This window comes from Lampris incognitus, chromosome 7 (assembly GCF_029633865.1).
Source record: "Lampris incognitus isolate fLamInc1 chromosome 7, fLamInc1.hap2, whole genome shotgun sequence".
Lineage (NCBI taxonomy): Eukaryota > Metazoa > Chordata > Actinopteri > Lampriformes > Lampridae > Lampris > Lampris incognitus.
This window is the reverse complement of record NC_079217.1, coordinates 22687610-22705166: the sequence shown is the minus strand read 5'-3', so window position 1 is coordinate 22705166 and position 17557 is coordinate 22687610. Positions and strand designations below refer to the sequence as shown.

General features: G+C 45.9%; 1 long non-coding RNA gene across 1 annotated transcript; it reads left to right on the top strand.

The window, feature by feature from the left end:
* The first annotated feature begins 657 nt into the window (after positions 1–657).
* On the top strand, positions 658–17348 carry LOC130116183 (uncharacterized). Its single transcript, XR_008810547.1, has 4 exons — positions 658–722; positions 12094–12221; positions 17136–17169; positions 17295–17348. It is a non-coding gene; the product is annotated as an uncharacterized LOC130116183 (long non-coding RNA).
* The last annotated feature ends 209 nt before the right edge of the window (positions 17349–17557 follow it).

Sequence of the window (17557 nt, the reverse complement as noted above, 5' to 3'; positions counted from 1 at the left end):
CTCCCACCAAATGACCTTATCGTCACTCTTCGGTCCCTTACTGTACGTTTTAACCAAACGCGTTCGCTTTCCTGGCGTGGGTTTGATTGTTTGCCTGAAAAATTAACAAGTGAATTTCGTGCCACGTCACAGCAAGCGCTTTTGATTACACCAACGCTTCTGGCAAGTTTTCTAGACCCAATAGAAGACAGCTGAATTATAGTGGTGGGAATACCGGGTCATTTGGCTCAGCTCAGCAATAAGAGCCAAATGATGTATGGTAAATAATATAATAACATCAACATGTGTATTGAACATTTTATTTATATTGAACTATGTTTTGTATTGTGGCGAGCTGGCATGGAAGAAGGAGTCGAGAGTCAGAGATCTATTTTTAGTGGCAGCTCCCGTGTCCCATAGAGGCCCGTAGCCAGAAACATATTTTTTGGGGGGGGGGGGGAGTCGGGCAACACTGCCGAAAGCTACCGGTAAGTAAAATTCCCACACATACTATAGCCTAATACCCAACCGTACGGTAAATGTCAACGTATTAATGGCCCATAGATAATCATCAATGCAGTATATTTCTCTTCCCTGTTCGTCTGATATTTTCCCACCAATATAATCCACAAAGTCGTGTGAAAACGTTTCCGAGGTAGAGGACGGCGGGCGGGTCTGCTAACACTGGCTCCGTTTCCGAGGAGGAGGGCAGTGGGTCTGCTAACACTTGCTCCTGAAAATCGGTAACGTTCATGACCAGATCATCTGTAATGTTCTTTTTTTTTCTTTTTTGAGTCGGGACACGTTGAAACAAAAAACCACTGATTTTATGAATATTAACTTTACTGCTCTTGCCTGATTTACAGGTAGCTTTCGGCGGCTCCATTGCTTTTGAAAAGCAAACTATAGATCGACCATTTAGCTAGCATAACCAGTGGCAGGTTGCTTAGCTGACTCGTCAGACCCCTGAGCCAATCAAAAGCCTGTGATTTTATTTGTTTTACGAAACAGACCAATAAGATACATCATGTTTGGAAACAAATGAACTGACAGGTTTAACGCCTGTCAGTCACGATAGATGCAGTGTATGAGTAGGCTAGAGGGGCGGTGACAAATAATCAAAACGATAACTAAATAATTATTGGTGCCATTTCAGACGGGCCGTGGGGTTTCGGGGGGGGGGTTCAGACACGAAAACCACCTACCTGGCTACGTGCCTGGTCCCATATACCGCATGACCCCGGGAGTGCTCTTTTCGTTGCATCCAAAATGGCTACTGAACAATGGTTCCCTCCCCCGAAGTCACTTCTGGAAACATTAGTCTTAGTCATAGTCCTACAGTCAGTCAGTCAGTCAGTAAAATGGTTGTCTACTTAGTCCGAGTTGAACCCCCAAACAACACAACAATAACCAAAATATTTAAAAAAAACATCACTAAAACACAATTTCAACATGAACGTTAACAGTCCAATTAGCCCTTGCACTCCCTCATCGCAGAATCGCCGACAGTCAGAGCGATATAGCCCCCACGTGAGGGGTCAGTCGTCCTCGATGATCCCCATTACCCAATACATAGTCCCTCAAATGTCCAGGGTGCCGTCGCTTTTGATCGTCCGTCACTGCGTCACACTCCCTCCCTTGTGCACAGTCTGCCTCTGGCAGCAGCTGAGCAGCTTCTGTTTCTAGCTAGCTATAGGGGTGCACGACTCTCAAGTTTTTGGAATCGACTTCGACTCTGGTTTAAAATATGAGAATCGATGGAATCGACTCCTCGACTCCATAAATTACGTCAAATAGGAAGTGCTTATTGGGTCCGCTACATGCGCCATGGTTCAAATATAGCCCATAATGTTTCGTGAGTAAATAAAGCTTATCCAATCAATTATCCCGTCCACTCGTATTTTAAATACTAAAATGATCTATGTTCAATAATGTGAATACATTTTCCCCCAAATAGTGCTCAATGAACCATTAAAACGGTTTAGATATGACAATTAATAGTTACCTCATCTATCGTATGTTAGCTTACTGACATGAAGGCGATCTGTAAGAAATCGAAAAACAATATGGTAAGAACAATAAATTTGTAACTTACCCCAATTCATTAACTTATTAATATCTTAAAGATACATGCTGCTTCATCCTACAGCGTTTACCTAAGCCCACCAAAACACAAGGAACGTTCCCTAAATGTACAACCTAATGACTTTTGGTTTTGGTGTGCCACCCCAAGATTTTCAGTGGCCCCATTTGGCCACCCCTATGAAAAATTTCTGGGGGCGCCACTGAGCCCTGTATCGCAAATTACAAATTTGCCTCAAGGGGTTTTACAGCAACACAGCATCCTGCCCTTAGACTCTCGCATCGGATAAGCAACAACTCCCTTAAAAAAAAAAAAACTTTAAAGGGGAGGAAAAATAGAAAGAAAACCTCGGGGGAGCAACAGAGGAGGGATCTCTCTCCCAACACGGACAACGTGCAATGGATGTTGTGTTTACACAATTTACAGACTACAACACTGAAAGAGGATAACAAAATCATAATGGAATTATAAAATCTGTGACGAATATGATGCGCAGGATGCCAAGCAGTGTCCAGACGCCACCGGAGCAGCCCAGGACCCAAGCCATGCGACCAGCATCACCATGTTAAAAAAAAAAAAAAAAAACAGGATAACAAAAATTATGTGTCTTGGATGTTGGCCAGCCAGAACTCGTGCGCCAGCTCCTGGTCTCCAGCCCGAACTCACAGTGACTTCTTCCCTCTCATGCCTGTCTCCTGACATCGTCATCATCTGGGTGTTGGTTGGTGACCATGCCACCAACAGTGGGCCGGTGGTGCCCGGGAGGATGCCAGGTCGCATCAGGGAAATGGTAGACCCCGTCTCTACCAGGGCCCCGCAAGGTCGACCGTTGAGTTGGCAGTTCAGATGCGTGCAGTCCTTTGGTGTGACCTAGCAGCTTGCATCGACCTTGAAGGGGGGCTAGAGACTGGCATGGCAGTCCCCTCACTAGGCCATGCTGCCGTAGTTTCTCTGCCGGCCGGGTGACCCTGGCTTTCGGTGCCGGTGCTGGGCAGTCACGGGCTTTGTGACCAGGCTCGTCACACCGGTAACAGCGGTCAGTCGGCCATCGCCGAAACTGCTGTGGTGGAAGCCAAACTTGGTAGGCCTCTTCTACCTACCTCCTCCTCTTCATCATAGTCGGCAGGGGCCTTCTGCTGGACAGGCCGCGTGGGGAGTACCACCTTGGCCCGTTCAGCTTCACAGAGAGCCTCACTGAGGGACTGGGGCATGGAGACGCGAAAATGCTGGCGCAACCGCTCCAGCATGAGCCCCTGCAGGAAAGCGTGGAGGACCCGCTCCTCTTGGGTGGCTGCGTTGAACTGCGGGTGACCATGTTGGGCATGTAGCTGAACATCTGCAGCGAAATGCCCAGGCTCTCTCCCTCTTAGTGAAGGCGGCTGGCTAGCTGCTCCCTGCTATGGTCAGTGACAGGGCCTGGAGGTCCCGCTGCTCCGCTGGGGCTAGGTCAAGAAGGAGTAACTAGAAAGACTTTCGCTCCAACGCCAGGGCCAGGAGAATGACAGCTTCTTCATTGCTCCATCCGCTGTGCCACGCCGCTAGTTGGACTTCCAAGAGGTACGGCTGTAGCTGTGTCATCCAGTTGTACTTGGGCAGCTTGGCTGGTGTTCTAGGCGCAGCAACCCTTCCGGTTGCTAGGGGCGGTCGGTGGCAGCGGGCAGCAGGTGTTCCTCTGTATTGACCCTTCTGGCCTCTAGGGGATGGTGCGGCCGCGGTACACTAGAGCCAGCAGGGTGGGCTGGAAAACTTCTATCTCTGGTGGGCTCTGTGTTTTGCCACGCCAGGTTTTCCAAGCGCCAATGGGTCAGTCTCCTGCTCCAGTCTCTGGATCTCCCTCTCCATTCTTCAGCGAAATCCCACTTCTGACACCAATGCTGCGAGCTGACATGGAAGGAGTCGAGAGGCAGAGATCTCTTTTTAATGGCAGCTCCCGTGTCCCATACGTCGCATGACCCCGGGAGTGGGGTTTTATTAGCATCCAAAATGGCTACTGGACAATGCCCCCCCCCCGGGCCCCTTCTGGAAACATCAGCCCTTGTGCTCCCCCAGCGCAGAACCGCCGAGTCAGAACAACCGCCTCCCTCAATCGCTACAGTATGTTGGCGAGCTGCGCAACATACAAGCCTCACCATTCTTGGCTCTTAACGTTATTACCAACGTGAGATGTCACTGGGTCGTATTTAACAAATACGTTAAAGGATCATCCTATTATTCTGTCTTGTATCAAAAAAGTAATAGCAAGGAAAAAAAGAGATCGGCTGGACGGGAGCCAGGTCCCTTGTTCACTTCAAGGAGCCGGCTTACAGAGCCGCCTCGTTCGCGACGAACACATCACTGCTAAAAAGTAAGTCATAAATTCATCATAAGTTATCTTGCGATCTTATGTCGGGATCATAGATCAGCGACAGAGTCACTGCCGTGGCTGTGATTGGAAGTCCCACCGGACCCGGCGTCGGCGGTCACTTTGGGTCCATGGTATCAACCAGAGTGATCAGCTTTCCCTCCATCTTGACCAAAGAGATTTCTGTAAAGGGGCGTGGCTTTTAGCCCTACTTGAAGGTGATTGGCTTTCATTCATTCATTCATTCATTCATTCATTCATTCATTCTTTATTCATCTTCAGCCACTTCTCTAGGGTAGGGTCGCGGTGGCAGCAAGCTAAGTAGGGCACTCCAGACGTCCCTCTCTCCAGTAACGCCCTTCTCCTGTAGTCCTTCCTGCGAGTTCTGGATCTACCCCGGGGTCTTGATGATTGGTGATTTGCTTTCGCCAGGCGAAATGTTCGCTCGATTTGAACTTTTTTTTTTAACTCAAGCAATGCTCATTTCGCTCATTTTACAACGCTCACAATTTCGCCCGCCCATTCGCCTCCTATTATTAACTTTTCATGCATTCGCGCTGCTCATAAATTTTGCTTCGCGTTCGGTTAAAACGCACCTTTAATAATAATAATACAACCATTTTATTTGTGGGCGCCTTTCAGAGCACCCAAGGACACCTTACAGAACACAGTTAAAAAAACAAGCAGCACTGTATCGGACAGCATAAAGTCAAAACAAATCAAGGTCGACAATAAAAAGTTAATACAACAAATACGTTTAAAATCGTCATATGCACAAAACTCAATGAAGCGTGAATATGCCAGTTTGAAAAGGAACATTTTGAGATGGGATTTGAAGGCTGAAAGAGAGTCAATGTCGTGAATGTCTTGTGGGGGAGAGTTCCGTAGGCGGGGAGCAGAATGACTGAAGGCTCTAGACCCCATGGTAGTCAAGCGGGCCGATGGTGTAGTGAGTTGGAGAGCAGAAGAGGATCTGAGAGTGTGGGAGGGCATGTGGATATGAAGGGGTTCAGAAAGATACAAAAGAGCTAGGTTATTAAGGGCCTTAAATGTGAGAAGCAGGATCTTGAAGTTAATGCGGTATTTAACAAGGAGCCAACGGAGTTGCTGAAGAACAGGAGGTTCCCTGAAGTGATATGATCTATGGAAGGAGTTAAGGTAATGTTATGGGCAGCTGAATTCTGGACCAATTTAAGTTTATGAAGACACTTGAGGAGAAGACCAAAGAGGATAGAATTGCAGTAGTCAATAGGGGATGTAACCAGGGTGTGAATGGCTGTGCTGTTAGGTGTAAGTGATGGGTGAAGACAATTAATATTTTGTAGGTGGAAGTATGCAGGCCAAGTAAGACTGTTGATGTGAGGTGGAAAAGAGAATGTGCTGTCCAAAATGACACACAGACTCTTAATTTGAGGCGATGGAGGAACTTTAGAATTGTCAATAGTCAGAGAAAAACTATCAGGTTTGGCCAAAGTAGATTTAGTGCCTACTAGGAGGACCTCAGTTTTATCACTATTAAGTTTGAGGAAGTGGTATGAAAACCGCAATTTAATTTCTAGTAAGCAGTCAGAAAAGGAAGTGGGCGGAAGACTGGAGGTAGGCTTGGTGGATAGATAAAGCTGGGTGTCATCCCTGTAGCAGTGAATGCCAAATTTCCTGAAAATGTGGCCAAGAGGTAATAGGTCAATAATAAATAGGAGGAGGTCCCAATACAGAGCCCTGGGGAACACCGGTAGTAACAAGAAAGGACGGTGATCTCAAAATTTAAATTTGGACAATCTTGAGTGAGGTGGTGGTGCAGTAGTTAGCGCGGTCGCCTCACAGCAAGAAGGACCTGGATTCGAGCCCCGGGGTAGTCGAACCTTGGTGGATCATCCCGGTCCTCTGTGTGGCATTTGCATGTTCTCCCCATGTTTGTGTGGGTTTTCTTTGCGGGCTCCGGTTTCCTCCCACAGTCCAAATACTTGTAGGTCAGGCGATTTGGCTGTACTAAATTGTCCCTGGGTATGAATGTGTGTGTGTGTTTCGGCCCTGTGATGGCCTGGCAGCCTGTCCAGGGTGTCTCTCCTCCTGCCACCCAATGACTGCTGGAATAGGCTCCAGCATCCCCGTGACCCTGAGAGCAGGACAAGTGGTTCAGATAATGGATGGATGGAAACTGAGTGCGGCCAGGGAGATAGGATCTAAACCAGTCAAGGGGGGTGCCAGTTATTCCAATGGAAGCTAATCTTTCCAGGAGTATGGTATGTGAGATAGCATCAAAGGCTGTACTCAGATCAAGAAGGACAAGTATGGTTAGGAGCCCAGAGTCAGCTGCCATCAAAGGATCATTAGTGATTTTCACCAAGCTGTCCCTGTACTGTGCATGGAGTGAAACCCAGACTGTAATTGTTCAAACAGATTGTTGAGTCAAGTGAGCATGTACCTGAGATGTGACTGTTCTTTCAAGTGTTCTAGAAAGAAATGGTAAATTTGAGATTGGGAGAAAATTAGTCAAATTGTTGGGGTCTGCACCAGGTTTCTTGAGTATTGGAGTTATTGCAACTGTCTTGAGAGATGAGGGAACAAGACCAGAGGTGAGAGAGGAATGTATGATATCAGTTATTAAAGAGGATAGAGAAGGTAGACAGGCTTTTACTAAGTGAGTAGGAAGAGGGTCTAACTGACAGGTAGATGATTTGTATTTGTGAAAATTTCCGCAACAGTGGGGAGTTCAAAACTAGATAGTGAAGAAGAGAGGGGAACATAGAAGGGTGAATAAGATGTATGCAAAATTGTTCGACGAGGTCAATTGCTGATGAATATTTTCAGTTTTGGCATTAAAAAAAGCCATGAAGGTGTTTCACTGAGCAATTGAACACAGGTGAGGTGCAAGAGTGTCCGGTGCCCGTAAAATAGTGTTTACCATGGAAAACCATGCAGGCTCTAGTGTTGCCTGATCTAATTAAATTTCAGGAATATTTATTTGTCATTTCATTTCAGGAATCAGCAACATTTATTTGTCATTTCATTTCATTTGGGTACATGAAATGAAACGACATACTATTTTCCCCAGCCCACAGCAGTGCAACACAAAGACATATCCAAAACCTACAAGAACACATATATCCAAACTACAAAAAAGAAAGGAAAAAAAAGCATCAGACGATTCTTTATGAACAACAAGGCCAGTTTTCGTGTAAATGCGTTCCAGGCGGCGGCCTTTAGCTTTAAGCTGGCGTAGTGCAGGTGTAAACCAAGGGGCAGTGTGGGTAAGGAAACAGACATCTGGTGAATCAGATATGGAGCTTGAACACAGACACCCACCAGCGGAGTAGAGAGTTGAAATGCCGGTTGCACCATCAGCACAGCCTCCTGAAGGAGATCAGCAGGAGGAGTTCAACGTGCTCGCTGAAAAACTGCGAGGAAGTAGACTTACCTGCTGGGAATTTGCCTTATGAGCAGTCAGCACATGCCTCTCCCTCAGGTACTGCTGCTGAACCTGAGAATCCACCCTACCATAATAAAATAATAATAATGTCGGGACGACATTTATTTTGTAGGGGAGTGTCTGACAAGTTAAAACGGTAATACACTACTGGTCTGCTACAAGTTTAAATCATACCGTCATAAATCATACCATAAGTGATCTGCAAAGTAACCTTAATCAGCTAACCTGAGATCGATTACTCATGCCTGCCTTTGTTCAGTAAGGGGGAGCGCTCGCGCTATTTTCGCCACTTGTGATAAAGCATTCAGTGGAGAAACACTACGCCGAGTCACTGTCTTTCTCTTCCCCCCTCATCAGGGGTACAACTTTACTGGATGGAGTATCAAAAATAGGGTCATCCAGGCGAACGTAAGCCATATAAACAGCCCGGCTGTTTAGGCTCCGGAGTAGAACGACAGTAGCTGGGGGAGGCGAGGAATCCAGCAGCCATGCAATCGGTAGCCCAAAACACACAATTGGTAAAACATTTGGTAGCCCAAAACACACAGGGTTGTCAGATAAAAAAAAAGAAGAAAAGAAATAAAAACAAGCAAACGTTTTTGAAATTGTCAGCAGAATGAGCTACTGTTCATTTGGTTAAAGGAACAACAGAGACAACGACAGAGCAAAAAAAAAAAAATGAACAAAGATCCAGAGAGCAGCGGCGGCTTGTTAAGCCAGCGTTCACCCGACCGGAAGTCGGGTTTGCATACAACCAGAAAATGTCAAAGCGAGACTTGTGAAACTTGTATCGTAGTTGAAATGTCAACAAAAAAAAGTTGTTTTTTTTTTGTTTTTCAGTGAAACTCTTAGTTACACTAATCTTGTTCACGTGAAGCAAGCATTTCGAGTTGGTCTTGTTGAATTGGGGGGTTAGGGTTGCAACCACAAGTGACCAGCGGGGCAGGTGGATGTGAATTGATCACGTACACGCACATATGCGTTTGTAGAACAACCAATAGGAACGCCCTCTCTCTGACGTTTCCCGTGATTGGCTAAAATCTTCTGCAGGTTACATTTTCTCAAGCCCAGACGGGTTTCCTGTTTACGAACATTACTGGGTGCGTGCGCAGCCAGGGGGCAAAACCGCTTTGGTTGCTCTCAAAAGTACCAAAGCGGTTCAACAATGAAAATGTTGAACATTTTCCACCCATCCTTTTGGCTGGTTGTGCAACTTATTGCACAACAACTGCGCGTCATCTCTGCTGTACCTCAGCTCTATCTTGGTTCAAATCTCTGCGCTGTAGCTGCTTTCTGCCCCCTAGTTGCGCACGCATCTCTGTGATGACGTTGCACGGAAGTGCAGAAGACTGGGTTTCTCTCAGACCACTCACATTACGTGCTTTGGGTGTCTAGATAAAGCGCTATATAAATCCATCCATTATCCACACACTATGCTCTCAGGGTCGCGGGGATGCTGGAGCCTATCCCAGCAGTCATTCGGCGGCAGTCGGGGAGACAACCTGGACAGGTCACAGGCCACCCCCCCACACACACACACACAATTTCGCACCTAGGGACAATTTAGTACGGCCGATTCGCCTGACCTACATGTCTTTGGAGTGTGGGAGGAAACCGGAGCACCCGGAGAGAACCCACGCAGACACGGGGAGAACATGCCAACTCCACACAGAGGACGACCCGGGACAGATTGAACTACTCCGGGGCGCGAACCAAGGACCTTCTTGCTGTGAGGCGACCACGCTAACCACTGCGCCACCGTGCTGCCCACTACATACACTACCGTTCAAAAGTTTGGGATCACATTGAAATGTCCATATTTTTGAAGGAAAAGCACTGTACTGTTCAATGAAGATAACTTTAAACTAGTCTTAACTTTAAAGAAATACACTCTATACATTGCTAATGTGGTAAATGACTATTCTAGCTGCAAATGTCTGGTTTTTGGTGCAATATCTACATAGGTGTATAGAGGCCCATTTCAAGCAACTATCACTCCAGTGTTCTAATGGTACAATGTGTTTGCTCATTGGCTCAGAAGGCTAATTGATGATTCGAAAACCCTTGTGCAGTCATGTTCACACATCTGAAAACAGTTTAGCTCGTTACAGAAGCTACAAAACTGACCTTCCTTTGAGCACATTGAGTTTCTGGAGCATCACATTTGTGGGGTCAATTAAACGCTCAAAATGGCCAGAAAAAGAGAACTTTCATCTGAAACTCGACAGTCTATTCTTGTTCTTAGAAATGAAGGCTATTCCATGCGTGAAATTGCTAAGAAATTGAAGATTTCCTACACCGGTGTGTACTACTCCCTTCAGAGGACAGCACAAACAGGCTCTAACCAGAGTAGAAAAAGAAGTGGGAGGCCGCGTTGCACAACTGAGCAAGAAGATAAGTACATTAGAGTCTCTAGTTTGAGAAACAGACGCCTCACAGGTCCCCAACTGGCATCTTCATTAAATAGTACCCGCAAAACACCAGTGTCAACACCTACAGTGAAGAGGCGGCTGCGGGATTCTGGGCTTCAGGGCAGAGTGGCAAAGAAAAAGCCATATCTGAGACTGACCAATAAAAGAAAAAGATTAAGATGGGCAAAAGAACACAGACATTGGACAGAGGAAGACTGGAAAAAAGTGTTGTGGACGGATGAATCCAAGTTTGAGGTGTTTGGATCACAAAGAAGAACGTTTGTGAGACGCAGAACAAATGAAAGGATGCTGGAAGAATGCCTGACGCCATCTGTTAAGCATGGTGGAGGTAATGTGATGGTCTGGGGTTGCTTTGGTGCTGGTAAGGTGGGAGATTTGTACAGGGTAAAAGGGATTCTGAATAAGGAAGGCTATCACTCCATTTTGCAACGCCATGCCATACCCAGTGGACAGCGCTTGATTGGAGCCAATTTCATCCTACAACAGGACAATGACCCTAAACACACCTCCAAATTGTGCAAGAACTATTTAGAGCAGAAGCAGGCAGCTGGTATTCTATCGGTAATGGAGTGGCCAGCGCAGTCACCAGATCTGAACCCCATTGAGCTGTTGTGGGAGCAGCTTGACCGTATGGTACGCAAGAAGTGCCCATCCAACCAATCCAACTTGTGGGAGCTGCTTCTGGAAGCGTGGGGTGCAATTTCTCCAGATTACCTCAACAAATTAACAGCTAGAATGCCAAAGGTCTGCAATGCTGTAATTGCTGCAAATGGAGGATTCTTTGACGAAAGCAAAGTTTGATGTAAAAAAAATCTTATTTCAAATACAAATCATTATTTCTAACCTTGTCAATGTCTTGACTCTATTTTCTATTCATTTCACAACATATGGTGGTGAATAAGTGTGACTTTTCATGGAAAACACAAAATTGTTTGGGTGATCCCAAACGTTTGAACGGTAGTGTAAATGTAATACAGTATTATTATTGTTATTATTATTATTATTATTATTATTACTACAATATACTGAACGGTTATTGTGGATTATTTTTTTCCAATGACAAAAAAAAACCCCAAAACAAAACAAAAACCCTTACATGTCCTAGCTTTAAGTCAAGGCGAAGATAACTCTGAATCACAGTCTCGGAAAAGTAAACTCGTTTCGTGCTTTATAGTCTGTGAGACAAAGGCCTGCCAGTTGTGGACGTGACTGCATTTCCAGAGAGCACAACTATGGTTTTATGAGTTTTGTGTTTTAGAAATGCAAAACTAATGAAATCCTAGTTTACAACCCTCCTTCTAGTATCCGGCTGGACGTCTGGCCCCGCCCCCATTTTGATGTGTGAATGAAAGATATGCGCAAATAAGAAAAATGCATAGACCTTTGAGTGGGATTTAATTCTTTGATAATTCATTTGAATCCAATGATACATTGATCAAGATAACATCATAAAAAATAAAATGTTCTATCAACATGGCCACTTTCATCTACAGTTCTGTGCTTTGCGACGTGCAGGGGTTCCCAAACTTTTCCATGCCAAGGCCCCCCAAATAGCATTAGCTTCTGGCCGGGGCCCCCCTTTTTGCAAGATGTCTTTAAAAACCCATTGACAATACTACGGCAAATGTTAAAAAGAAGAGAAAAAACTCTGAAAATATTTCCTTACTTTTGTTAATGCAATACTAATGACATTTATCCTTCAAATTTTAATCCTTCCATTACATTGAATATTCCTGTTTTCCATTATAAGCATTTTTGTTATAATATATATCTGATCATAATATCCATAATAATTCAATTTATTTTTCAAAAAAATATGTTTTTTTAGCATTTTCCCTCATCTTCCCTCCAATTTGCGGAGGCCCCCTTGGAGTCCCCTTGCGGCCCCCTACGGGGCCGCGGCCCCCACCTTGAAAACCACTGGACTGGTTTCCCCAGCCATGATAACTGCACAGGGTACGTAAATGTAGACAAACTATTTTAGAATGTGATTTAGAAGATACGTACATAGACGAGAAAACAGTCAATCTCAAAAAGTAGAAGAGTCAAAATCTGTTAGTTAGCAACCTTGTGTCTGGGGTCGTTGGTCTTAATTTCCAGCTTCACACGTGGCCGCAGCTGCATCCATTTACATTGCGTTCAGTTGAGTAGTATTTTTGGTGTGTGTGTGTGTGTACAATAAGAAATTTCCCTGCCCTGCAATAAAAATGTACTTATGAAGAATGTTAGTTTAATCGGCACTGTCTTTAAAGGTGCTATATACGACATTTAGCAACAGCGTCCATCCATCCATGATCTGAACCGCTTATCCTGCTCTCAGGGTCGCGAGGATGCTGGGACCTACTCCAGCAGTCTTTGGGCGGCAGGCGGGGAGACACCCTGGACAGGCCGCCAGGCCATCACAGGGCCGACACACACACACACACACACACACACACACACACACACACACACACACACACACACACACACACACACACACACACACACACACACACACACACACACACACACACACACACACACATTCCAAGGGACAATTTAGTACGCCCAATTCACCTGCCTTACATGTCTTTGGACTGTGGGAGGAAACCGGAGCCCCCGGAATAAACCCACGCAGACACGGGGAGAACATGCAAACTCCACACAGAGGACGACCCGGTACGACCCGTCAAGGTTGGACTACCCTGGGTCTCGAACCCAGAACCTTCTTGCTGTGAGGCGACCGCGCTAACCTGCGCCACCGTGCCGCCCTCAGCATCAGCGTCTCAGACCAAACCAAAACAACCCCCCTTCGGGTTCTTGGCTATTATTTCGTTGGTTTTAATATTGATTTTTGCAGTATAGTTATTTTAATTAATGTTAGTAAATTGTTCAGCTTGGTAAGGAGCTATTTCTTCGATCTGCCGAGTGGCCTAAACCCATGGAACATAATTATTGGCTTGCTAGCGGTCCTGCTAATGCTAGCTATCTCACATGCACTAACACGCACGCGTCGTGCACAAACACGCACCCGCGGCCGGACCGGCTTCCAGAGCAAACGACGGAGAAACTCTGATTATAACAAACGCAGGACGCCGTTACTCTACTATCTCTTTACACAGCAAATCGTTGTTTGCCGCTATATTAATGTTTGGAATTTCATATATAGCATCCTTAACATGCAGGTCTTGAGCCATTTTTGTTACGATAAGAGGGAACACTGATTTTACTGGGGTTTTTTTTTTCCCCTAGCAAAGTTATTGTATCGTGCATTTAATGCAAAATGTGTCTCAAGTGACAGAAATCAGTATGATATTTTAAATTGTTGTCTTTAGGCTTAGTGAGGTTCTGTTCCGATCCGGACTGTGATTTGTGCAGGGCATGCCTCGTGGTACCGAGTAGAAACTCAGGTCACTAAGTATGACCAATTATAGTTGTTTGTAAAACAATGTTTTTTTTGCCACAAGAGGGCAGCACAGACCCACACAGCAAACAGCTGAGTCATGCGCGAACACAGGCGCGCTTCTCAAGTAAAAGAATAAAATCAAATCTGGCTGACCTCAGAGGATAACTGTTTCATCCCCAGTTGATCCCCCTTTTAAGACCTGATGTACAAGCACCGGTGCTTGTTTGGTTGGAGTGCTGTGTTGGGAGCTGGCCTGATTGGAACCATAACCTATAGCCTCATTGAGACATACTCAAATAATATCCTCAGGTCTAAAGAATGTCCCATTTCAATTGGTGTGCCTCATTTGTGATACAGAAGGCAAGGTTATGTCATGTTCATGACCTATGGGTTGGGCCAGGGTTAAGGACACCCCGCTCAGAGTTTTCTCATTGTCTGAAATTTGCTGAACATAATCTGGACTCAAAGCTGCCTATATGCGGCGTAGTCCTTGGCCCAGCATGCTTCCATTACAGAGTTTTCCTCCTTTTATTCAATTAAATGTACCCTGACTCAATCCAAGCCTGCATTTTGCATAATCTCATCAAAGCAGATAACCATGTAATAAAAAGCACGTTTGACTTGAAAGGGATCGCTCATGCAAATGCATGTAATTATGGGTATCAAAATATAATCACTTATTTAATTCTGACTCTTTGCCAAGAAGTATGTAATTGCTTGGGGGGAAAGAAAAAAGAAAAGAAAAGTGTTTTCATGGGAGCTGCGCTGTTCCTGATATCTGACCAAGCTGGCTTCAGCATGCTTGACCCGGTGCCAGGCCTAAGGCTAACTTCCTGTTTTGTGTATGTTTTGTGTATATTTGTGGGCCAATAGTGAGACGACTTAAGAAATGTGCCAATGCAGAGGCGCAGTTACGATGAATAGCAGTTTACAGAAACAGGCGATGGCTAATTTGCATAACTGTATACAGCTCACATTACTTTGCACTTTCTTAACGACAGGCTATATACGTGCCCCCAAGACTACGTCAGGGCAGTAGCTGTCATACATACAGTCTCTCCTGGAGCTAAAGTCACGAAACACAACCTGCGACGATTTGAAAAAGAAAAACAAATGTCCCCTATTTGGCCCTTTATTTAGCATGCACACGAGAAGGCCTCACCATTGCAGGTATTGCCCACTGCGTGGCCTGTCACACAGTCCCCCAACAGCCAAGGTCTGACCACGACACCCTATTTAATTACTCCATTAGCATATACTGTATCCCAAAAGCAGGTGCTCCCTCCTCCTTAATGACCCCCGGGGGAATTTGGTTTCGTGTTTTAGTTAATTGGAAGGTTAACAGGAGATATCTCCTTGATAGTCCGCTCCCCGCCTGGCCTGTGGGGAGGTCATGGGGGGGTGGAGAAGGGGGAGGGGTTTAAAAATAGACTCCGTGGATGCACGATGGGAAAAAAATAACTCCATTTAAAACCGCGACAAAGCCATTTAGAGCCCATAATCAAGAGAGGGGAAGCTGTTTATCGCATTTCCCCTCACAGCCCCCAAGCTGACCAGTTCCGCCACATCCAGAGGCAGGCTGGGAAATAAATGCTGCTGGTGATGGACGCGCTTCTGTCCGAAACGGCTACCTGACAGATACCCGTCAGCGCGCTTCTTTTTCTTATTTATCCAGTACGAACAATGAAGGTGTCTGGTGAATTTCTGGACGAACTAAAATGTGTATTCACTCCCTGATCCAAAGGTAAAAATTCGACGTATTGTTGCAGCGGATGTTCGCCAATAAGCGAGGTGGGAAACCTCTCTGAAATGAACGTGCCACAGGTCTGCTCCCCTCAGCGTCCTCCAAGCCCTCACCCTCATTTCGGAGAGATCCACGTCTGTTTGGAGAGGGGCGCATGGCGCCCCATTGTTTTTTGTTTTTTTTGTGGACCTTGGCGAGGGCTTACGGTGACATTTGGGGACACGTCCCCCCCCTTCCACCACCCCTGCTCCCTATTGTGGTGGTGGTTGGGGGGGGGGGCAAAAAAGGTCTCTGCATGATGGCGCTACGGAGCAGACAGTCTGTCATCCTCCGTGACTGGATGACAACCCCCTCTTGCGTATTTATAGCCCCCTTTTATTTATAGACATTTCACGACCCCTCTCTTCGTTTCGGCCAGAGGTCCAGATAACAAAACCCCGCGTTTGCACTTCCTATTTATAAACCACGGCGCTTTATCGAGACGCACGATCATCTCATTATTTTATATTATGGGATGATTATTGCATCTGCCCCATTGTTTCCCCGGGTTGTCATTAAGATCGAAATCGGCCGCGTCTGAAAACATCACGTATAGATCACCGCGACCAGCTGCTTACACATGGAGATCCACCCAAAAAGGATGCGCTCCGGAAATAAACAGGCGCGAGCGTGCGCCGCCATGCCATAGGTGCGGCGGACAGAATTAACTGCCACTCCTGCCGCACGAAGAGGGAGAGAGGAGAGAGAGAGAGAGAGAGAGAGAGAGAGAGAGAGAGAGAGAGAGAGAGAGAGAGAGAGAGAGAGAGAGAGAGAGAGAGAGAGAGAGAGAGAGAGAGAGAGAGAGAGAGAGAGAGAGAGAAACTCATGCTGATTGGAACAATTGCCGGATTTTCTGCGAATCAAATCTTTGTATATTTTCCTGTTTTGCGCCGGTGTATACCAAACAGTGGTGACCCCACTCTCCTTTTCAATGGGTCCGGGGTGATGTGCGCCGCTTCTAAGTGGAAACGGTTGCTCTTCAAATCTCAAACATTCCCAGGAATGCCAGGAATTCAATTGTGTGCAGTCATTTGGGGGGAAACCGGCAACCTGCGTGTGACTTGACCGGCCGGGTCACCTCACCGCAACGCCGCGGACTCACACGCACAGAGAGGGGGGCCGTGCTCGGTTCCCCAGGTATACACCCCCACCCGCATGCATACGCACGCGCGTGTGTGTGTGTGTGTGTGTGTGTGTGTGGGGGGGGTCAAATGTGTTGCTTGAGAGCGATTTGACCTCAATCGTCTTGTTGATTATCATCTGTCGTCTCTTCGAGTCCAACGAAAGGACACAGTCACGGTTACTCACCGCGTGCGTAACGGAAAGGCGCGCGTGGAAACCAAACCTGTGTATATAACTTTTCACCTTACCGAGGAAAAAAAAGAGAGAAATTATACAAACATATATTCGTTGCCCGGATACGTGAACTCACATCTACGCATATACACAGTCGATGTGTTCGAATCCCTCTGCAGCAAACTGGAGGCCTTTTACGCACAGCTCGCCAATACAGATCAGTGCGCATGCTAAAAATTACAATGGGAAATTAGCTATAAATACCAACATTAAAAGAATAACCACATAGCAACCCATTTTTTTGACATTGTTGCTGGGTGTGTGGACAAAGATGTATGGTGTACTTTTTCCTCACCTAATCTGATCTAATGTTTTTCGTTTTTTTTTTAATGACTGGGCGAAGAGGGAAGATCTGAGATGAATGACGAACTGCGCAGGTCCGTTCTCCATAATAAAGATAAATAGTGCACCGTAGGTCCTCGATGATAAACTCTTGATATTTATTGTTTTAAAGCTCGTTACAATTAAAATGGCTGCTTTTGTTTTAATGTGACTTCTGCAGGCGAGCGCCACAGATTTGCACCATTCTGAAATGCACCCAAGTCTGCAGAGCCGCAAGTTTGATACACCCCAAAGAAGGAAAGTGAATTGCATCAACGCCAGAACAACTTGCACATATAGATCAAATTATCAATTAACTTTAATCTATTAAATGTCACCAATTTGGCAATCCCGCACGTTTCAGGGTGTATTGTGGGACGATGAATTCCTGATTTGGGCTCGCCTTATCTCTCGCAGAGCCCCGGGACATCCTGTGGCCCATGC